The sequence below is a fragment of the Micropterus dolomieu genome, linkage group LG08 (assembly GCF_021292245.1).
Source record: "Micropterus dolomieu isolate WLL.071019.BEF.003 ecotype Adirondacks linkage group LG08, ASM2129224v1, whole genome shotgun sequence".
Taxonomy (NCBI): Eukaryota; Metazoa; Chordata; class Actinopteri; order Centrarchiformes; family Centrarchidae; genus Micropterus; species Micropterus dolomieu.
In genome coordinates this window covers 5,089,447-5,109,794 of record NC_060157.1, presented here as the reverse complement: position 1 = coordinate 5,109,794, position 20,348 = coordinate 5,089,447, and the positions used below count along the sequence as shown (strand labels likewise).

General features: G+C 38.6%; 1 protein-coding gene across 1 annotated transcript in view; it reads right to left on the bottom strand.

Annotated features, from left to right (window-relative positions):
• xkr7 (XK, Kell blood group complex subunit-related family, member 7) overlaps positions 1–9,584 on the bottom strand; it is a 96,627-nt gene extending 87,043 nt beyond the window's left edge. The window contains exon 1 of the mRNA XM_046056410.1: positions 9,493–9,584. The gene's annotated coding sequence lies outside the window, so the exon portion shown is untranslated. The remainder of the gene's footprint in view (positions 1–9,492) is intronic.
• Between the last annotated feature and the right edge of the window lie 10,764 nt (positions 9,585–20,348).

Sequence of the window (20,348 nt, the reverse complement as noted above, 5' to 3'; positions counted from 1 at the left end):
TTCCTCTCTGCAGAAGTGTCGAGAGCAGGCAGGCAGCTCGCAGGTATTGTGTAATAATCAAGATGGCGCCCGCTGAGACTCAAAGCAACAATATTGCCGGGTTTCGTTTTGGCGAAATATATATTTTTTTATGATTAAAGTTGACTATGGCATGCTAAAACTTACCTGAACTAGATTTACAACACTGTTAAATGTAAATGAACACGGTACACGCTCAATTCAAGACTTCATAAAATGTATGACACTATAGGTCATTATCATTACCTCTGATAAGCTTCTTTTTTTGAAAACATGTAGCCTAATCTTTTAAGAAAAAGACATAAAGAGTAGCTTCTTATTGCATTTAATAAAAGTGGTGCATGGGTGTAGAAGATTAATTAAAAAAATAAAAACCTGAAAAACTTAGAATCATGAACTGTAAATAGGCTACTGTAACAGAGTAGAAAACTATCTGCATTTGAAACAAATAAGATCAGATTATTTTTGTCTAATCACATTCTGAAACCCCCTCATAGAAACAGCTGTTTAATGCTGTGCTCAACTTTCACACCATGCCCGGTTACCTAGCAACGCCTATTGTTTAGAAGTCTTTTGATAAGCTGGCTGGCGTGTCACTAGAGCTATAAATGTGATAGACAGGTCGCTATGATAGACGGATCAGAGCAGAAGAAGGATGAATGTCCAAGTTGTCCTGGAAATGACACGAGTAAGGGAGAATCGGATGAGGGAGAGATAACAGTGGAGTGTGTAAGTCAGTGTGTGTGTGTGTGTGTGTGCGCGTGTGATAGATGCTCGGTTTTCCGGTTGGTGGCTGTTCTAGGGGTTATTGAATGTTGGCCATTCTAGTGCTTTCATCACAAAAGCTCCACTTCCCCACAGCGTTTTCTTGTTTAGCCTACAGTGTTGTCGGTCACTCGCCCAAGTCCAGTGCGATAGGCTTCACGAGCAAACACTGTTTCCAAGTAGTACTCATGGAAGTTGTAGTGTTATAGTGTCACATTGCAATGCGTTTGTTACTGCAGATACCTTTTCAACCCGCCAAAGTAGCTAGTGGGAGCAACTGTGTTACCTGCCATGGCTGAAATCCACCGGCATTTGGCAGGTTGGCGGGTGTTGATGTCAAGCCCTGCTTACAACTATAATATTTTGCAATTGTTATCTAACTTGAGCCAACTAAAGTACAAAATCAGAATATATTTTACATGCTTTGCATGTAATGTTAGTTTACCTGTGCAATGGCATGAAAGCAAACTCTGGGTAGGTGTTGTCGGTTATAAAACAAAGTGGAGGTCACTCGATGCCTTTCTGATGTTGACTGTGTTTTCACCCAAAATCAATCTGATTGTCGTTTGGCCTGAAGTGCTCCAGCACATAAAACTTTGTTGGTGGTTTTTATCCTTATGTGGAGTTTGTCTTGGAGTCTGTGTTGTCCCTGCAAGTGGATTGTTGTGAGGTTACAACCCCTACTCACTTGCAAAAACAAATTAATAAATAAAAGAAAAGTGACTCATTTACACACACACACACACACACGTCAATGAAATGTCCAAAATCTAAAGATATCCAAGTTACAGTCACATCATTTTTACATAAAAAATGCTGGAATTAATTGTTGAATTCCTTTTGTTTGGCATTTTTAAGTGGAAAATGTCTTACAAGTTATACATTTATTTTTTGCATTGTATTTATAACTTCCTGAAAATTGTTTTTGGAACCGTGTGTTAGTACATTGAGAGCAATGAAAAAACACCAAATTCCTTGGGTGTGAACATATACTTGGCCAAAGAAGCTGATTGATTTTGAAACTGAAAATGGTTGCTGATATTTTTTCTGTTGATTGATTAAACCTTCCAGCACTAGTTTGAATTAGGTTTAGGGTAATGTTAAGGGTAAAGGGATTTTAGGCTGTATTATGCCAAAGACAGTCCTCACGAGTATAGAGGTCCAAGTGTGTGTGTGTGTGTGTGTGTGTGTGTGTGTGTGTGTGTGTGTGTGTGTGTGTGTGTGTGTGTGTGTGTGTGTGTGTCATCTGAGTGAGAGTTTGTGCAGCATGGCAACTGTCATGTTCGCTTTCTGTTGTTTAGTCACATGCTGTTCCGAGTATACACACACACACACACACACACACACACACACACACACACGCTCAAAACAAGTCTCTGCACACAGAGAGAAACAGAGAGAGAGACAAACATTCAAATACAATTACCTACTGTACAAACTATACACATAGTTGCTGGTACAAGCACACACAGACACACAAACATATCATTCAGCTGACTGACTAGGGAGGTCATTGTTTCAATAACTAATTCGCAAAGACACCCTGAAATAAACAATGTACACAGAGGATAGAGCGAGGTAGTGAGATACAGAAAAAATGAGAGAGACTTCCAGAGAAGTGCGACTGGGAGGCCAGAGGGGAAGGGACTGGGGTAGGGGGAGGGATCATTTTAATCCCATTATAACATTTATATTAAGAGGAGTAATTACTCAATCCCTCATTAGGATTTTGCCATTCCTGAGACTCACTGGAGGGCCGAGAGGACTAAAGAGCAGAGCCACAGAGATGCTGCAGTCATCCACACAGACAAACAGCTGTGTTTACACACTTGGGGAGTTATGGACGTCTGAGCCTGGGATATTTAAATTTTGTAGGTTGGCACAATTAAACACAATAGCATTAATGCAAGCAATATACATTGTTCATAAAAAATGCATTCCCATAGCAGGGAAAAATATTAGAAATAGCATATGAAGAAAAGTAGTTTCACAGTGAAACAGAAGTGGGGAAAAAAGAGCTTGAAGAGTACTACATCAAATACATCGATAACTAAATATGTATGTAATGTTAAGAATGCACAACATCTATTCAATCTTGTACCGTGACAGACTGCAGGCCAGACTGCCGGTCTTTTGTATTGCAATTTGTATTGCTCCGAGAAAAGAACTTTTATTTTCTAATGTAATCCCAGGACCTCAATATGACGTGTGAGGGTGAGAAATCATTTTTAAAAACAGCAAAATATCTAGCCCTGCTTGAGTGTCAAGGCGATGTTGGTGGAATAATGCTGTGTCATGTCAAGCAGTGGTGTAGCGATGTCCTGGTGGATGGGTAAATACTGTGGCTTAAGCCACCTGCAAGTAATACCATCAATTGCCTAAAAGATATGTTGTCCATCTGCGTGCATGTACCACTGCACCTCTGGGCTCTAGTCTTTTAGGTTTTAATCAATTCAAGCTGTATTCCCAGCTTTATGATTCTCAGAGCAGCATTGGGCCAGTGTCAACATCAACAATTGGCCCACTAGGCCAGTTTTGGTGTGTTATTATGAGTTTGATAAGCTGACATGTTTTTGATCCTGTTGTTGAGCCAAAACGTTTTGGCTGTCTTGAACAGCTTTGTTAATTTTTTGGACTCTACATTGCGACCATCTGGAACACATCATTTTAAAAACCCTTGAGGCTAATTGATACATGTTGGACCAATCAGAGAGGTACTGGAATCGTTCAGATGAAGAAGCGTATCCCAAAGCACTGTACAAATCAAATTAAGCACAATTATGAAACTGCATAGCCTATTGTCAGTTTATTCTCATTTTAGATTAATCCAGAAATGATTTTGGTGGATGGTTTATGATCAAGTTGATGTTTCTAGACCATGGAAAGTAGAAACATTAAAACCAGCTGATTTGTTCATTCAGGTCTGGCAAAACGAGAGAAGACATTTTGAATAATGTAATACTTCACTGTGGATTTACTGATCTGACTGCATAAAATACCAACTGAGGTGATCATGTATACCTGTTGAGCCTTGCCAGACAACAACAGCAAGAAATACAGGCTGTAATTGCTTCAAACAATCCCATACCTAGCATAGTCACTCTTTTGCTCATTTTTCACCATTTGAACAGTCACACAGCAATTTGGGTACATTTTTACAAGAGGTAAAATGCTTAGGTAAGTAGAGTGGGTAGAGGCAAGGGAGATGTAGAGAAGATAAGGGTTTAATTCAGCAGGGAGAAGGTAACATGAGGTTCCTCTTAAAGACAAGAGCGACTTACCCTGCTCATAATGTTTTAATCTCATAGAAAAGCTGATCCCCTCCCTCAAAACACCTTGCTTTACACTCCAACACGAACACATTCGTACCTGGAAGCCTCCCAGAACAGTGCTGAATGACTGTTTGATATCGCGCCTGCCTCTAAAATATCTGTGAGTACCTTTATGTGTGTAGGTGTAGTTATAAAAGAACATTGGATAAAAGAGGAAGAAACATATTGATTTTTGAGTTCAACACTTGAGAAGGGAATCTGGGCACATAGCACAAAATATTATTTATATCAATGATGGCAGAAATATCTCCTGAAATTACTATTTAATATTCATGAGAAATTGGCATTTTTATGCCCTGCCAAATCACTGAATCAACTGATCCAATCACTATGTCTAATGTGAAAGCTGAAAACTCGCTGGGAGCGATAAACGCTCAAAGAATTATCACCAAAATCTCTCAGTGTCAGTGATCTAATCAACCCTGTTTCCAGCAGCAGCAGGGAGCAGTTTCCAGCAAACAAGCTCTGATAAACTCAATGTACAAAACCTGCCCCGCACCAAACCAAGCAGACAGTTACAGTTAGAGAGTAGCTGTTGAAGAAAGTGAAACATCTCGCAGCTAAGGAACCAGATATTTTTCTCAGGAGTTGGTGGAGACCAACAGCCTGTTCTCATTCCAGGTGGTCACAGAGATGCTTTGTCAAGACCCATTGGCTTCGCCTTTTAACGCCCTGTGTCAACATTTGACTTGTAGGGCTCCACGGTCAAAATAACAACAACATCAGCTATGCAACATCCAGTCAAGACTGGTTAATGTTATGAAACAGCATGTGGTTACCATGAGAGGGTGCCGTGTGCATTGGTACCAGACGCCCAAATACTTGACGAAGCATGGCTATTTGACGCTCTGGAGTGAGAACAGAGGTAAGAGGAGAATGAATATTAGACTTACATTCATCAGGTGGCCACAAGCACCTCTCCAACTGGATGATTAAGTTGTGCTTTGTCTGCTGGATATGTATGTAAATGTTTTGCTAACACATTTGCCATCACATTATGAAAGGTTAATATGCCCGATGTTGTGTTTACAGCTCTGCTTCCTCTAAATGGCCAAAATAATCAATTAATACAGGTTTAAGTCACTTTAGTGAAACAAAACTAAAACTCATATCAAATTAACTTACCATTTCTAAAAGCTATACTGGCACCTCTTTTACCCCAGTGGTTGCCACTCGCTTAAAGCCTTTAAAACTAGAGAAAAGTTGGCTCAGGCAGGACCATGATTCACTCAGATATGTACAGCATTTTCATACAACACACAGAGGTGACTGTAAGTTCTTTGTGCCATTTGACATCAGTAAAAGCTCCAATATTCATTTCCACTTTACAACCTCAACAAATTATCCTAATCATACCCACACACACACTGACATCAGCAGGGTCATAAAAACAGGAAGTTTTTGGCTCCTGCCCTCTTTGCCAGAAAAGGTAAATTAGAACAGAGAAAATTCTGAACTTAGCTAAATTGAAATTGAACAACACTTGTCTTCCTATAGACAAACAGGCAAGGTTTCTTATGTGAGTCGTAAGAAATGGAAATGGGGCAAATGCTGTGTTGTCACCCATTGTGTTTCTAATCTCATTTAGCTGTCTACTTACACCGGTCTTCTGCTGTTGATACCTCACAAATTCAACTGAAGTAAAACGGGGGGAGATTTTAGTATATTCTTTCTCCCAAACTTTTGTCATAGCGCTCAGTACATCTGGGCTTGGTTTTTCTGCCTAAACAGTCGAAACCCTCAGTAAATCCATCACTCACTGTCGGAGGGCTGATTGATGTTTCCACCGGGGGACTCTGTGATTGAGAGCCACTGCTGGCTCACAGCACTGATCCCATATTAAACTCTGTGGACTTGTTACACTGCACTATAAATAATTCAAGTTCTGATACTTTATCAGCGGCACTTCATGTACTCCTTAAAATGAAATGAGATGTAAGAAAAGATAGAGAATGATGAGACAAGCCAGAATGCAACACTGTCAGATCTAAACACAATACAGGCTTCACAGTTGCATCAAATATATCAAGCAGGTTTGAGGCCAGCATGGAGGTCCTCTGTACAACTGCCGTACACACAACGGTTTTATTATAGCCATCAAAAACAGTAACTTTTTGAGTCAACTTACCAATTAGTAGCCTTTTAGGGTGTACTCAGTAAATGTCTTGTCATTCTGTTCTCCAAAACATTGTTTAGCAGCAAACGTGCTTGTGGGCCAATTTAAGTTTTTACATTCTTCTAATACTGATTTAAAATGTTAAATTAGCATAAACGCTGAAACAAAGATTACATCTTTTACATGGACACATGTTTAATACAAAGGCAACACACAGGCAAAGTAGCAGCACAGTGGCTGGATAAAGGAGAGATAATTACACCCAGCAATGTGTCTGTATTTAAATATAGTCCAACTAAACTTCAACAATGACAACGAATCGACTCCAGAAAGTCCAAATACCATAAAACTTAAATTAATAGCCCGGGCTTTTATTTGCTTCAATCACTGAACTCACTCTGCCAATATTTGGGACAGGCGTCTACATGGGACAGGCCTTTAATTCCTTTTGCACAAAACTGTTACTCAGCAAAGATGGGAAAAAGGCTACTATCAAATAGTTTAATTTAACCATTACCTTTATAAATATAAGGCTATCAGATAATATATCAATTATGAATCATTCATTTGACCTCATGAAGAAAGAGAGAAACAAAAAGAGACTACTGTACAAAGGATGAACGTCAAAGTTATTTCAACTTGGATTAATTGAAGAAAAAAGTTTTGATTATTTTGATGATTAACACACATTCAGGCTTTATTAACGCTTCAGAGGTGGGGAGTCTGCACTTCATTTTTATCTCTCTTGTTTATGCCCGTAAATCTGAATGAATTATACTTTGGTGTTCATTCTTTCCATAAAATGGACTGAACAATGAATTGTGGACATTATATTTGATCTAACAATGTGTAGCATGTCCATATTGACCAAAGTTAAAAAATTTATTTTTGTATGCATGATTTTAGCAGCTTAGAACTAGCTCAAGAGGGTGACCCTGTGGGCGTTAAGAGGTTTTATACATCCAGAGAACTCCAAAATAGGTGTCTAATTGAGACCTGTCTTTATTTGTCAAAACCGACACCGACACCTGGGTTAAGTCAGTTTTCAATTCTGAACATGTGACTAGTTGTTAAATTCACATACTTTTGCTCTTTGAGGAAGAGCACCGCTCTGTTTTCCTTTCTGCACTTTCTGTCAGTCAGTCTTCTATCAAAGTAGCTAAATAAGCAGGTCATGATTTCAAACGATCTGTGGTAGGGGATATATCTGATATCTGATTGACCTTCATGTACGTGCGGTTTGCTGTACTACTTCAAAGATAACGCCACTTCAACAATTATGTGGGGTTTCTATTAAAGATTGTTTTCAGAAGACCCTCAGGTGCTTGAGAGACTAAAGTATGAGCAAAAACATACAGCCTATAATGCTGACTGAAGCTTGTATCCCCTGTGTTCCACAGATACTGAAAGATGAACTTCAGGTCGGGGTTACAGTGTGATTTCATTTTGGTTTTCCCCTCACTTGATTCATATTGTGTCCCTGGAAATGAACATGAAACAAATTGATAATGATGTAAAACAAGACCCTATACAAGTCCTCACAAGCTTGTCACTAGGTACAATTTCCTAGCCAGGTAATGTAAAGCAATGTCTGTTTAGTTTCAGTAACTATCTCTAAACAGATATCTGCATATAAGTGCAGAATCTCTGGGCAACAGATAAGATTTTGGTCTTGGCCGGGATATCTGTTATCCGGATATCTGCTTGCTCCACTGGAAGCCACAAAACATTGGCCGTTGCCCCTGGTACGTCGTTGTCTGACAATAGCCGATAGGTTACAAGATTGCAGAAACTTAAAAGAGAAGCAGGGAGCCCTGAGAGCCTCCAGTTTATCATACATAAACAGAATCTGGTTGGCCTGGTTAATGCCTGAATATTCAGATAGCATGAACACGCTTTTTTTTGTCTTCCTTTGGGCTTCTTGTTTCACAGACTGACTTAGGTCATGTTTAGGTATCATGACCCTGCCACTGAAGCCAGTCTTAAAGCAATAATCTTCCACATCATTTGTGTGTCTAAGGAAATCTGGCTCAGGTGAATCCCACTGTAGAGCTTCCTTGTAAATTCAAGAGAATTCCTGTCCAAAAAATGAACTTCACACCTTAAATGTTAAAGACTAACATATATATATATATATATATATCTCTCTCACTATACACTAGTGTACTGGATAGTAGAATTTCAACACTGCATAATTTCAACCATGATAAAATGACAATAACCTTGGTGAAGTCTGTAATTGTCGTGGTTTGAGCTGTTTCCAGTAGATGTCTGAAGTGAAAATTACAACCGTGGGAATGGGAACACTTTAAATATTTCCTTTCAACTTTCTGAGACAGTGTTAGCACACATTCCAATAAGCTTATAACAGATTGTGATTCAGACACAGTAAGTATCCATTTTGAATCATAATAACTGTCCTCCCTAAACCTGAGTAATTGTACGTACCATCTGAAGCCCCAATATCAACCCCAGCATCCTTCCCAAAACTCCCTCATCCTTTCAATTATTTAGCTTCAGCAATGGGGATGAATTACTCTTCCAATCTCAGACTCCAAAAACGGCAACAGTCTCATTATGATTTTAATGGGCCCGCTACAAGAAGAATGAGAGAGAAAGGAAGATGGAGAACTGGATGGGTGGAAGGCCATTTTTACTGTCACATATGCTTTGCTATTTTTGGTGTTAGATATTTTTGTTTCTTTGGAGAATTTCTCATCAACAGTTTGGTTTCATATCCATAATTTGAAGCCAACTCTAAAACAGCAACCAAAGGACCCCACATGGCATAGCAGCACTTTTGCCTTAAACCTGACACATTAAGGGGTCTATTCACATAAATTCTAAAAACACATGTCGCTTTTATGAATAGTAGTATGTCCATCATAATATTTGTAGCTTTGTTTGCTAGGGTTTTGAGATATCTCAATACAGTGAAGAAGAGAAAAGACAGTGTTACGTTCCTCTGGATGGAAAGTCCAGAGAAGGAGGAGCAACAGTGTTTATAATAAAACCAGAACAAAAGAGGACAGGAACTCAGGGTCATATGCAAACCAAAAAAATATATTACAATACTGACAGAAGTGAAAACCAGTACAGAACTACTCTCTCAAAAGAAGACAGCGATCAATCACGTAAGGCAATAAACAACAGAGGTTAATAAACTAAAGAAGCTATGTTCAACACTGACTGAACAAGTATACAACTAGAAGTCCTCCCTCCACTTAGGAGGCTAAACCAGACACATGGTTCTGGACTCACAGAACCCAGCTGTTGCAGCAACGGTCTTCCACTGTCCGTTGGATTGGCTGGACAGCAGCGATCTGCTTACTGGATTTTGGCTACTGGTCTGCTTAGCAGTGTGGTCTCAACAGGTAGAAGAAGAAGAGTTCTGTGAAAACCCAAGCCTTCTTAACCTCCAGGCACTGAGTGGTGATCAGGCTCACCTGCTGCCACTCTCTCATGCAACAGAGGCATGGGGGACTGTGGTAAAATACAGTATGTTTTGTAATGGTGAACTGATAATGATTGTGAGGTAACTCATAAAAAACTTTAAAAATTACTGGTAGGTAGATTTCTTTAAAAAACAACACTAAATATTTATGCTATTCTAGTTGTTTTCAGCACAGTAATACATTCCTGATCTAAATATGTATAAAGGTTGCGGTCATAAAGTAAGTATAGTCCTTGAATTTAAACATGTTTGTCCAAGTTTGTCACATTATACTAATTCACATTCTGATCTGTCACCTCTATGGTTAAGGTCTGGTTAAGTTTGGGCAGTTAGATCCTAACCATAACCCATAGTAAAGGAAATACCTTCATTGTTATATGAAATTGCTGAATGCACACAGTACTTGTGTTTTCTGATCTACCATCTCTATCTGGTTATGTTTAGGAAGATAGATCCTAACCCTAACCCAGTGCTAAGGAAATATCTTCATTGTTATAAAAAACTGCTGACTGTACAAGACTGGATGTGAGCTCACTCCCAACACATAAAAGCCTGCACGTGCATAAATGACGCTGTTTGAAGAATAGGACCACTGACCAAGCTGCCTTTAGTTAAAAGATTCATAGCCACTAACTGGTTGATTTTTCTATCTAAACGCAAACAGTAAATGATCACACTGTGATGTTTCACGGTTTCTGAAAGTCTTATAGAGTAGTAAGTTACGTATTTTGCTGTTTCAAACTATTACATTTAGTTCTACAAAACTCCGCCTATTCTCATCCCAGGCGTCACATATACCCATACTTGACAAAGTGCAGTTATTTCACGCAAAACGACGATTCTGCGTGTGAAGGAGATGCCTTCAGGCGTGTCTCTATATGAGGCCCTGGGGTGACCGGAAACGCTAGTAGCGCCTGAGATGAGAACGAGTTGGCAAAACTATACCTGGATAAGTGCTTTGGTTAATGGTTATGAGGTAAAATGCTTCATAGTTACATAACATAGGCAGTCTTCTAGTAAGGTCTTAACAATGCTTTAAGTCATCAGTGAAGGGAGTTCAAAGTTATTGATTGTCAGTGACATTAATGATTTAATACACTCCGTTTAACTTGATATTTTGGTAAATGCTGCTTTGTTGACCCACACATTCACACCTACCTCTTCTTAAAACAATTACTTTCACTGCAATGCTGTAATTTTTTTCATGAGGACAGTCACTGAATTTTAAGATTCTAGATCTTAATAGGTCTTAAAGGTCATTTTAAAAAACACTATTTATTTTTGTTTTTGTAGTTGGCATATGTCCAAGCCACGAATGTTTTATTTATTTTTTAAGACATTACGCATAAAACTAGTGAGGATATTGTGATGCAAATTATTAGCTTCATTATCATCTACAAGGCTTTATAATCCTCAACAAAATATGAAAAATGCTAACTCTGTCGAGTGCAGAAGTGCTGCTCAGCCAGTGTTCATTTAAAAACTCCTGACGATGTGTTTCCCCCTGCCAACGGTCTCCCGATAGCTTAATATCACTTACAGTTGTTTATTTATGACCTGCATCCCCGTCTGTGTTCTTAGCTTAATTACTTCAGGGTTATGTGTAATCACTGATGGAGGAACTGGAGACAGAGCAGAGAGATGAAGTGAGAGGAAATGAAGGTGAGAAAAAATAGTGAGAGGGACTAAAAGTGAGAGGTGAAATCTAGGTGAGCGAGAAGAAATTAGAGGGAGAGACATAAGGGACATGGGGGTGAAAAGAAAATTAGATTTTGACTACAAGAGAAAAAATCTGAATGGGAGAGGAAAATGAAGAGGTATTATGAGGCTCTTTAAGTGTAGTGTAATCACATGGTGAGTGGATGATGATCATTATAATCACAGAATCATAATCAACTCAAAAATACTGTTGGGTTTGAGCCTCTACAGCTGGGATCATCTTTTATTATGTTTCTTTTCCTGATTATATTGTGCAAAATCCTTCAGATGGACCTCTTATTTGAATGTAATGATTCATCATAATACACGTCAAGTAAAATGTTGAGAGCTCAAATGTCCCACTTAAATAAATCGGGTGTCTGCAGCATGTCCAGTAAAGCTAACTTTATGCCATTCTTCAAAATGTAAAAAAGAAAGATCTAGACAAAATTGTGTTGTCAAATTAAAATCAATGCTTGTTTTATTTATTTATGTTTTAGCAGCACAATCAGCTGCAACTCCTGAGCACAATATCTGACTCTATGGATGTTCCACCGTCTTCACAAGCTAGTTGTTAACTTTGTCCTTTGTTTGTATTTTGCTGAAAAGAGCCGCCTGCTGCTGCTGGAAATGTGGTTAATGAGAGCATTGACAGTGAACCATACAATAAATGTGCCATAAAACCAAAACAATGTACTGAAAGATGCTACAATGAGCTGAGGTTAACGGCCTAACCGAAAGAACTATACCCCAGAACAAGGAACCTTTGGAGGAACTTCACTTCCACCAAAGGGACCAGGATATAAATTTAGTTCTAGGGTCTTTATTTTCCCCCCAAAAAAGTTCCTGCTCAGGTGGTAGTACTTTCCGAAAGTACCATTACTTTGGGGGGGTGGGGCTTGCCTTGCAGTCAATTTCTGGATGGGCGAGTAGAGGCTACTGGCTTTAACTCCAGCATGTAGGGTGTCTGCTACTACTCCTCTCTTTTCCAACGTTGTTTGCAAAACAATAAATCACAATCAACAGTCAAATAGCACACAAGTCTCGCAGATGTCCGCCTGACGTCCGCATTAAATGTATTGGTTGGAGGCCAGTGTGCAGCGTTGTATTTACAGCTTACAGCTGATAAAGTTATACTGGGTCCAGAGTTAGTGTTTTAAGTTTTCATCAGTCAGAAAGTTTTTACATGGAGCCAAAGTCGGTCTCCTCCTATCCAAAACAAGCGGAACAGCTGATTACAGCAGGTTATAAAGCTCGTTAAAAATCCGGTTCCTCTGAAGCTCCGGCAGACACAGACGTGATGCTGCCAGCTGATGCAGCTCTTGTCGGCTGGAAATGTTTTAATAACCTTCCAAACTGTTGCAACTTTATTTTTCTGTTTCTTTCTCTGTGCTGGAGTTATTTTATGAATTTGATGGCTTTATCCAGTTAGTTATTAAATTTGTAACGAACTTTATTGAGTGTCTCTTCATTGTAATCCCAGAAAAAAACACAACATTAATTGTCAAGCAAAGCCTGTAGTTTTTCATTATATCCCAATCAAATCTGATGTTCTTTTATAAATTTTGCTCATGGATAGTGGTTACAAATAATGATGCCTATGCATTGTTTTGTATGGCGTATAGTCCTACAGCCTATGTCAGCTGGTTAATTTGACTAATCTTTGCAGGTCTTTAGACCACTGTGGAACCGCATACAGCAATGGGCTGAAGGAACCTTTTAGTTCCTTGAAAAGAGATCCAGGGACTTAAAAGTCCTACTTTTGGTCAAAACGCTGCCGCTTTAACAAAAAAGAAATTCAAAACACAGACAATGAAATATATAAGTAAATTGTGAATTAACACTGAAAAGCGAGAGATTTTATTTTTTATTTTTTGAAGCTTTTTAAAAGAGGAAGGTTTTTGCTTCCTTACATCCACAGGGAGGTCACTCCAGAGTCCATGAGCCCTGAATGCAAAGACATGATCACCTTTGTGACTAAATCTGGAAAAATGGGGCTTCTTTCAAACTATGTTATCTATTTTCTCCCCTTCTTATATTTTTTTACTGTTTTCTTTTGCAATTATGTCTTCAGCACTGTGGCAAGTATAAAGTGGACAAAATCTGAATTTGAAAGTTCCTGTTTTATGTTTGGAAATGCTGCTTAAGGAAGCATCTTGTTGCTAATTCTGTGTGATGTTGAAAGGATTAGTCACCTTATCAAAGTCGATTAAAGGAAATAACAATTTTGACTAATGATTAATTGTTCAAGAAAAAATGCCATTCTCTGGTTCCTGCTTTTCAAAAGAAGTGTGAGGATTTGCTGCTTTTCTCAGTTTTATATCATTATAAATTGAATATATTTGGCTTTGGAGCTGTTGGTTTTGAAAATGTCAGCTTCAGAACATTTTGTGCTCATTTTCCTGCATTCACTGGAGGTAGCCCTTCATTTTCATCCTTTACCCTTTCGGTGTATGACCACCTTTCAGAGAAAGACGGTGTGTTTTTAGTTTCCTGTGTGGCCAGCGCTGCCTACTATAATTTATATTGGTTTCACTGGTGTCCACAACCATACAGACACCTATGTAACTCTGTAGCTGCAACAGCTCGGACCCCCATACTCCAGCAATAAGCCATCGCTGCTTCATCCCACCAAAGCAATAAGCTAAACACGTCTCCCCTCGGAGCCTCATGCCTTAAAACCAATAAACCGAGAGCAAAGTATAATGAAATGGGCGATTCAGGGAGAGCATAAGCCTGGGTCCACAATCAATAAAGAGGAGAGACGTTTTTTCTCTTGACTTAAGTATTTGCAGTCGGCGACTCTAAACTTTGGAAGAGCCTGCCCAGGGTAAAACGATTGGCAAGTGGTGCACCTTCTTTTATAACTCCGCACCATCTTTTATTTACATTTAAAGTGGTAATATCAGTTCGTTGTGTTATTTTTTAGTTTGTCTCCATCTTTGCTGTGATGGGGGTCATTGCTGTTTCTGCACTGAACTCCCCAGGGATCATCAGTCAAACACTGTGGCTACTCCTCGTGTCTTTTTTTCTCCACAGCACTTTGCTATAGTGTCTCAAAGGACTCAGACCTAGAAGTTATGCCTATATTACACACATTACAATCTAAAACACCAGACATGGAAAAGTAAAATATACTGCAAAAATGTGCATGATAGAATGAATTGAGCTGACAGAAGAGTTAGAATAAAATGTAAATGTAGTATTTCATGCATCAGAACTGTGTATGACTATGATGAAGTAACTTGTCACCCAGTGCAACAGTGTGAGCAGCATTAATGTGTTTTTGAGCTCTACACCACAGAGGAATAATATATATCATGCTTTTGGATAAACAGATAATACTAGGATCAATTCCTTTCACACAAAATTGCATGTGTGTACATTTGCTTAATTACTGTACTTAAGTACACTTTTAGGGACTTGCTACCACTATTTCACTACTTTTCAGAGGGATGTACTTGTTACATCAATAGATTTATCTGACAGATAAGGAAGAATAGGTAATAATTTTTTAACAGCATATTTTACATACAAAACATATGATCTGCTAATCCACTTTTACACAGCCATTAGCCCGTCTTTCACTGCTGCACGTCCATCACTGTCTGGTGTGGATCTGCCACCAAAAAGGACAGAGGCAGACTACCACGGACAGTCAGGACTGCAGAAAAGATCATCGGTGCCAACCTTATACATTTCCAGAGTCAGGAAACGGGCAGGAAACATCCCTGCAGCTCCATCTCACCTGTTCCAGCTTCTCCCCTCTGGTAGGCGCTACAGAGCACTGTACGCCAAAAACACCAGACTTAGGAACAGTTTCTTCCCACAAGCCATCACGCTGATGAGCAGCTGACTTCTGACTCACAGTGTCAAGAACAATTCCTGTGCAATAACCCAGTAACTCTGTCTCTAATCAGCACCTGTTTACTGGTTATTTTTTCATTATTTTCTATTTCAGAGCTGTTCATACTGCTAATACTGTTCATATTATGTATTGTATATACTGTATACCAAATCCACCCACCTCAAGTACATACCTGCACATAATACTTATTTAATCCAGCATCCTTTGCACTATGCTCCATCGCACTGTGTACATGTGTACATGTATGCATGTATGTGTATGTGTACCTGTATCATCCACCTCTGACATGTACATAATAATAATAATAATAATAATAATAATTCACTCCTGCATCATTTGCATTCTGCTCATTGCACTATTGTCTCAATCTCTCTTATTGTCTTTGTTTATAGTGTATATATGTGTTCTCTATACTATAGCCTGTGTTTGATTTTATTATTGTATAAGTAAGCACATAAGTAAGCACATCGTGAGCAATGTACAATCCAGAGTCAAATTCCTTGTATGTGTACACATACCTGGCAAATAAAGATGATTCTGATTCTGATCAGCTGATAAAATACAATACATTTTTATAGATTAAACTACTCAAGAATTTGTATATAGTTTAAATAAGCGCCACCATACTTTTTCCACAGCGGGCTGTCAAATGAGCTCACAAAATCAAATTAGGTGAATAAAACATCCTGGCAGGTTCTGCTTTCTGCTCAATATTTTTTTATTGCCCATGAAAAGCGAAACGGCTTCAGTGAATCATAGTGCAGAAATCAGCTATAACACACAATGTAACACCTAAATAAAACATAATGAAGCACGGAGATAATGCTTCCAGGTGGGCCGGCATTTGAATCCACCACCAGGTAAAATCACTGTTTCCAGCTGTCTAAAAGAAAGGAAACACACAGCTGTACTGTGCAAGTCCTCAATCAGAAAAGACATTCAGCCACATAAAACACTTGTACAGATGGCAGACAGTGAGAATGTAATGATGCTGAAAGACCAAGAGGCATCTGTACTTCCCAATGGAAAGGTTTCTCTGTTATGGCTGTTTAGACTAAAGCAGAAAAAAACAGTAACACAGGCAACAAGGTGATGTACTGAAGCCGTTCAGGCCAAATGACAATAAACTAACATTACTGTAAAGCATGTCTATATAGCATGTAAATATTTTGTGATGTTGTGTTTTGGTTGGCTCAAGTTAGATAATGTTAGCTTACCATATTTCTATTTCGCATATTACTATCCTGTGTACCACCGGTATTATATCAAAGTGTTGATTGTAATGGTACAAAGCAAATGTGGAGTGATTTGTTTAGCCTTTACTGATGCAAGTCAGGAGCTGCCAGCTAACGTCAGCATAGACCTGCCGCTGTTTGCTTCGTAACGTTCAATTTAGATTCGTTTTACAGATACTCAGGTACACTCAGGTACACAGCTTCTCTACCGTCTCTGTCGCTGTAACTTATGTGATTCTCATAATATGCAATAATGCACCATAAAGGTGCAGGACAACACCACAGTGGAAGACCCATTCACTACAAGTTACTTACTGCGGTCTAAGTGTTATAAAATGTGGCAACAATCTCATTTCTAATAGTCAGTCCAGCTCACTAACCGATTTAGTTATCATCCAATACATTAAGCGATGCTGTCGTCGCTGAGCCTCCAGTGAAAAGATACACAAATAACGTTGGTTATGTTTGACACTTAACCACTTACTTTTAAGAAATCTTCAATGCTGAATTATATAAAAATTTCAGCATTTAACAGTTAATTTCCTACATCCATTCAGTCATTTTTTTCCTGTACCATTATATGGTAGGAATATTTGTATTCATGTAAAGGTAGACACAATATTCAGGTAGAAAGAGGACAGTCAAAGAGAGCAAGACAGGAGAAGGAGAAGCAGAGGTGAGATGAGAGGGAAAAAGACGACAGAGTCGGATCAAGTGAGAGAGAGACAGAAAAGCCATCAGGGAGGGAGAGATGGGATGACATCACAGCAGATTGGTGAGGTAATGTCTGTGACACAGAAGCTGAACAGATAGAGCAGCCAGTCACGTTTCCATCCTGTGTACCACCGGTATTATGGACTGCTAAAATTGCAGTCCATAAATTCATAACTGCTTCAAATACACTGTATTATTCTGTTTAAAAGATCTGAAACAGAAAATAAATCTCACAAACTAGAGTTTTAATAAGCTTTGTTTCAAAACTAAAAAGTAGCAAGTCTAATATGATATTGGTTTAGCACAGAGAGAATAACACAGTAGAAGAGTGAAGATTAAGGAGAGTGAGGAGATAAACAGAAAATCGAGGAGGTGCAGAGTTGAGGTTGTCGATCTCATAGAAATCAAAATGTGCATCTCGGGAAGCTAAGTGTGGGTTTCAAATGGTCTCTGACGTTCATGCTGGTGAGAACTGAAATAACTTGATCGTCTCCATGCCACAAAATGACAAATGAAAAAGCTTCAGAGGGGTAGTTTTATGAGGGAGGGTAAGAGATATATTTATTCATGACTGTCTTATTTCATTCACTACAGTCTTGTTTTGTTTCACTGTGACAAAATTATACAAAACAGAACACTGCGTGCTTCACTGTCAAAAACAAATGTGTTACAAGCATGTCATGACCAAAACATTTAACGCCCTAGCTCAACTCACAATGGCAAAAGTAATACAATGTTTTCATAAATGACTGAAAAGAAATACATTTAAATGGGTTTGGCATTACAATTTCATAAGCTAACAGGATTTTCTTTCTTTCCTACAACTGGCAGACAGCAGAGGTTACAACACTTTGTTAACTGGCAGCCATCCATCTTTGCTTTATGAAATGAAAATAAGCATCACCTTTCAAAGCAAATGTAGCTTACTGCCTGTGTTTGCTTTGTAAAATACCTCCCCGCAATCAGTAACAAAATATTATTGCATTCGATTTCACCCAGTCTTCCTCTGCTGTCCACTAGAGATGAAATGGTTTGAAAAATGTCCTATCGCAAATATAGTGACCAAAATGATAAGTTATCAGCATTATGTTGGAACATTTTTTACAACCAATTCGATGACTGCTGGATTTTCAATGAACAAAATATTCTGGTTGGGTGACTGAACTATGCAACGTGCTATCATGTGCAATGGTCAAATAGAGTCTGCAGGTACACGACGCATAAAGCAGCAGAACAACGTGTAGAGTAGTTAACACTGAGAACTTCAGTTTACAAGCTGTTAGCAAGTTAGACAGACAAACCATGACATCATGCATTGAGCTAAAAGGTAACTGACCTTGCATTCGCAATAAAATAGTGGGTTGTGGTGGTCACAAAGACGACTCACGAGATTAGAAGTGTTGCCCCCTTTCGCAGCAACAATCAAGTTTTCCTTAGCACTCTTATAAAAACACATTACCACACATTAGACTTTTACTGATAATTAAAAATTTAAACAGTAAAACTAACCATAATAACTTGTTTCATCCCTACTGTTCACATATGCAAACTGCCTTTTTTTTTTGTCTATCCAGAGACCGAACACATGATTTACCACTGAATTTTACACCCTGATGATGTTGAACAGCTCTGACACCCTCTGATACCGAGGCTGTGTTCACACCTAGCATTTGTCTAAAGGGACAGTGATGTCATTTGAACTCAAGTGACACCAACATTACTAAAAACTCTGTCTTTGTACTTTAACAGGACAACTGTGGTGCCCCTTGTTACAAGTGAATGTAGAAAGAAAATACTCCAAAACAGAGGGGGGTTATGGAGTAAAAGGAGACAGATTTGGACCTGTTCCAGTTAAGGACACAGCATTATGCTACTGCTGGATGTTTCTTGTCTATTCCTTTTACTTCTACGTTCAGACTGTTGGCTGAACGCTGTGTTGGCTGGATGAGACAAATACTCTTCTGCTGCCATCTGCTGGTTACATCCTATAATCACACCCCAGCCAACAAAATGTGTGTTTATATACATTTACTTTTGTCGTGAGAGTTTTATATTGTATTGTATACTGTACAGATTTTTGTGAACACATTATTAGACATTTTCTCCACAGTGTGGTGCTTTTGATGTGTTGGTGGTTAACTAGGATACTGAGCTTTTCAACAAAGCTAAACTCAAAATTTAATTTAATTCATTAACAGGGTCCAGGCCTGTCATGAGTGCCTCTGTGAACTATTACATATATATATCAAGTCAAGTATTCATTGCGGTTTTGTTCTAGTCTGGGTTAGATCCAGTAACTTGTGTTTTAGTTTGTTATGTTTGTTTAGAGACTCCAGCTGCGTTTGATTTGTGTTTTATAATTAATAATAAACAAAGGATGTCTTTGTGTATCTTATGTTGTATGATTAATGGAAATAAAGAAATGTTTTTAGTTAAGAGTTTGGGACCAGTGTAGCATCTCCTCCCTTTCTCTTTTAAACTTAATTTCTCATATCTGCACATTTGAGCATAAAACCCTATTTGCAAAGGCCTGGCATAAATTAAGTTGGATTTAAATCAATTTTTGAGCTTGTTTCAAACTACTGGATGAGAATGCTAAAAAATTTCTCCACATTCTACCCCCCCTGCTTTGCACACACATTTGCAGCATTCACTCACTCTATCAAAGGACAGTGCCATCTATTGGAGTACGTGAGGTACTGTGTTAAAGTCCAAACGATTGTCACACACCCAGTGCTTTCCTTTGATAAAAAAAAGTACTCAAACTGAAGAAATATACATGTAGTATGTGCTGGTTTCATACAGAACCCTCTGTGCATATGAATTCCTAACTTTCAGTCCAACTTTTAACATAAAAGGTCCAATTAGACTGAGAGTCAGTCACGTAATAATCAATTAAACAGTGTGACACATTACAAAAACAGCTTCACACTTTGAACAACAACCCACATTAGCTTTTCAGCTGCTCTTTCTTTTGTACAAACATCGATACGCGTCTTGCCCTGAACCTTAGTTTGATGAACGATCTGCAATACAAGCATTAAAAGGGAAAAGGGGCTAGAAAGCTAATTCGCTAGTCAGCTCTGGCTCATTAAACAGCTTGAAAACGTATCTGCAAATGTCAACATCTGTTGGATAAGATGCTAAG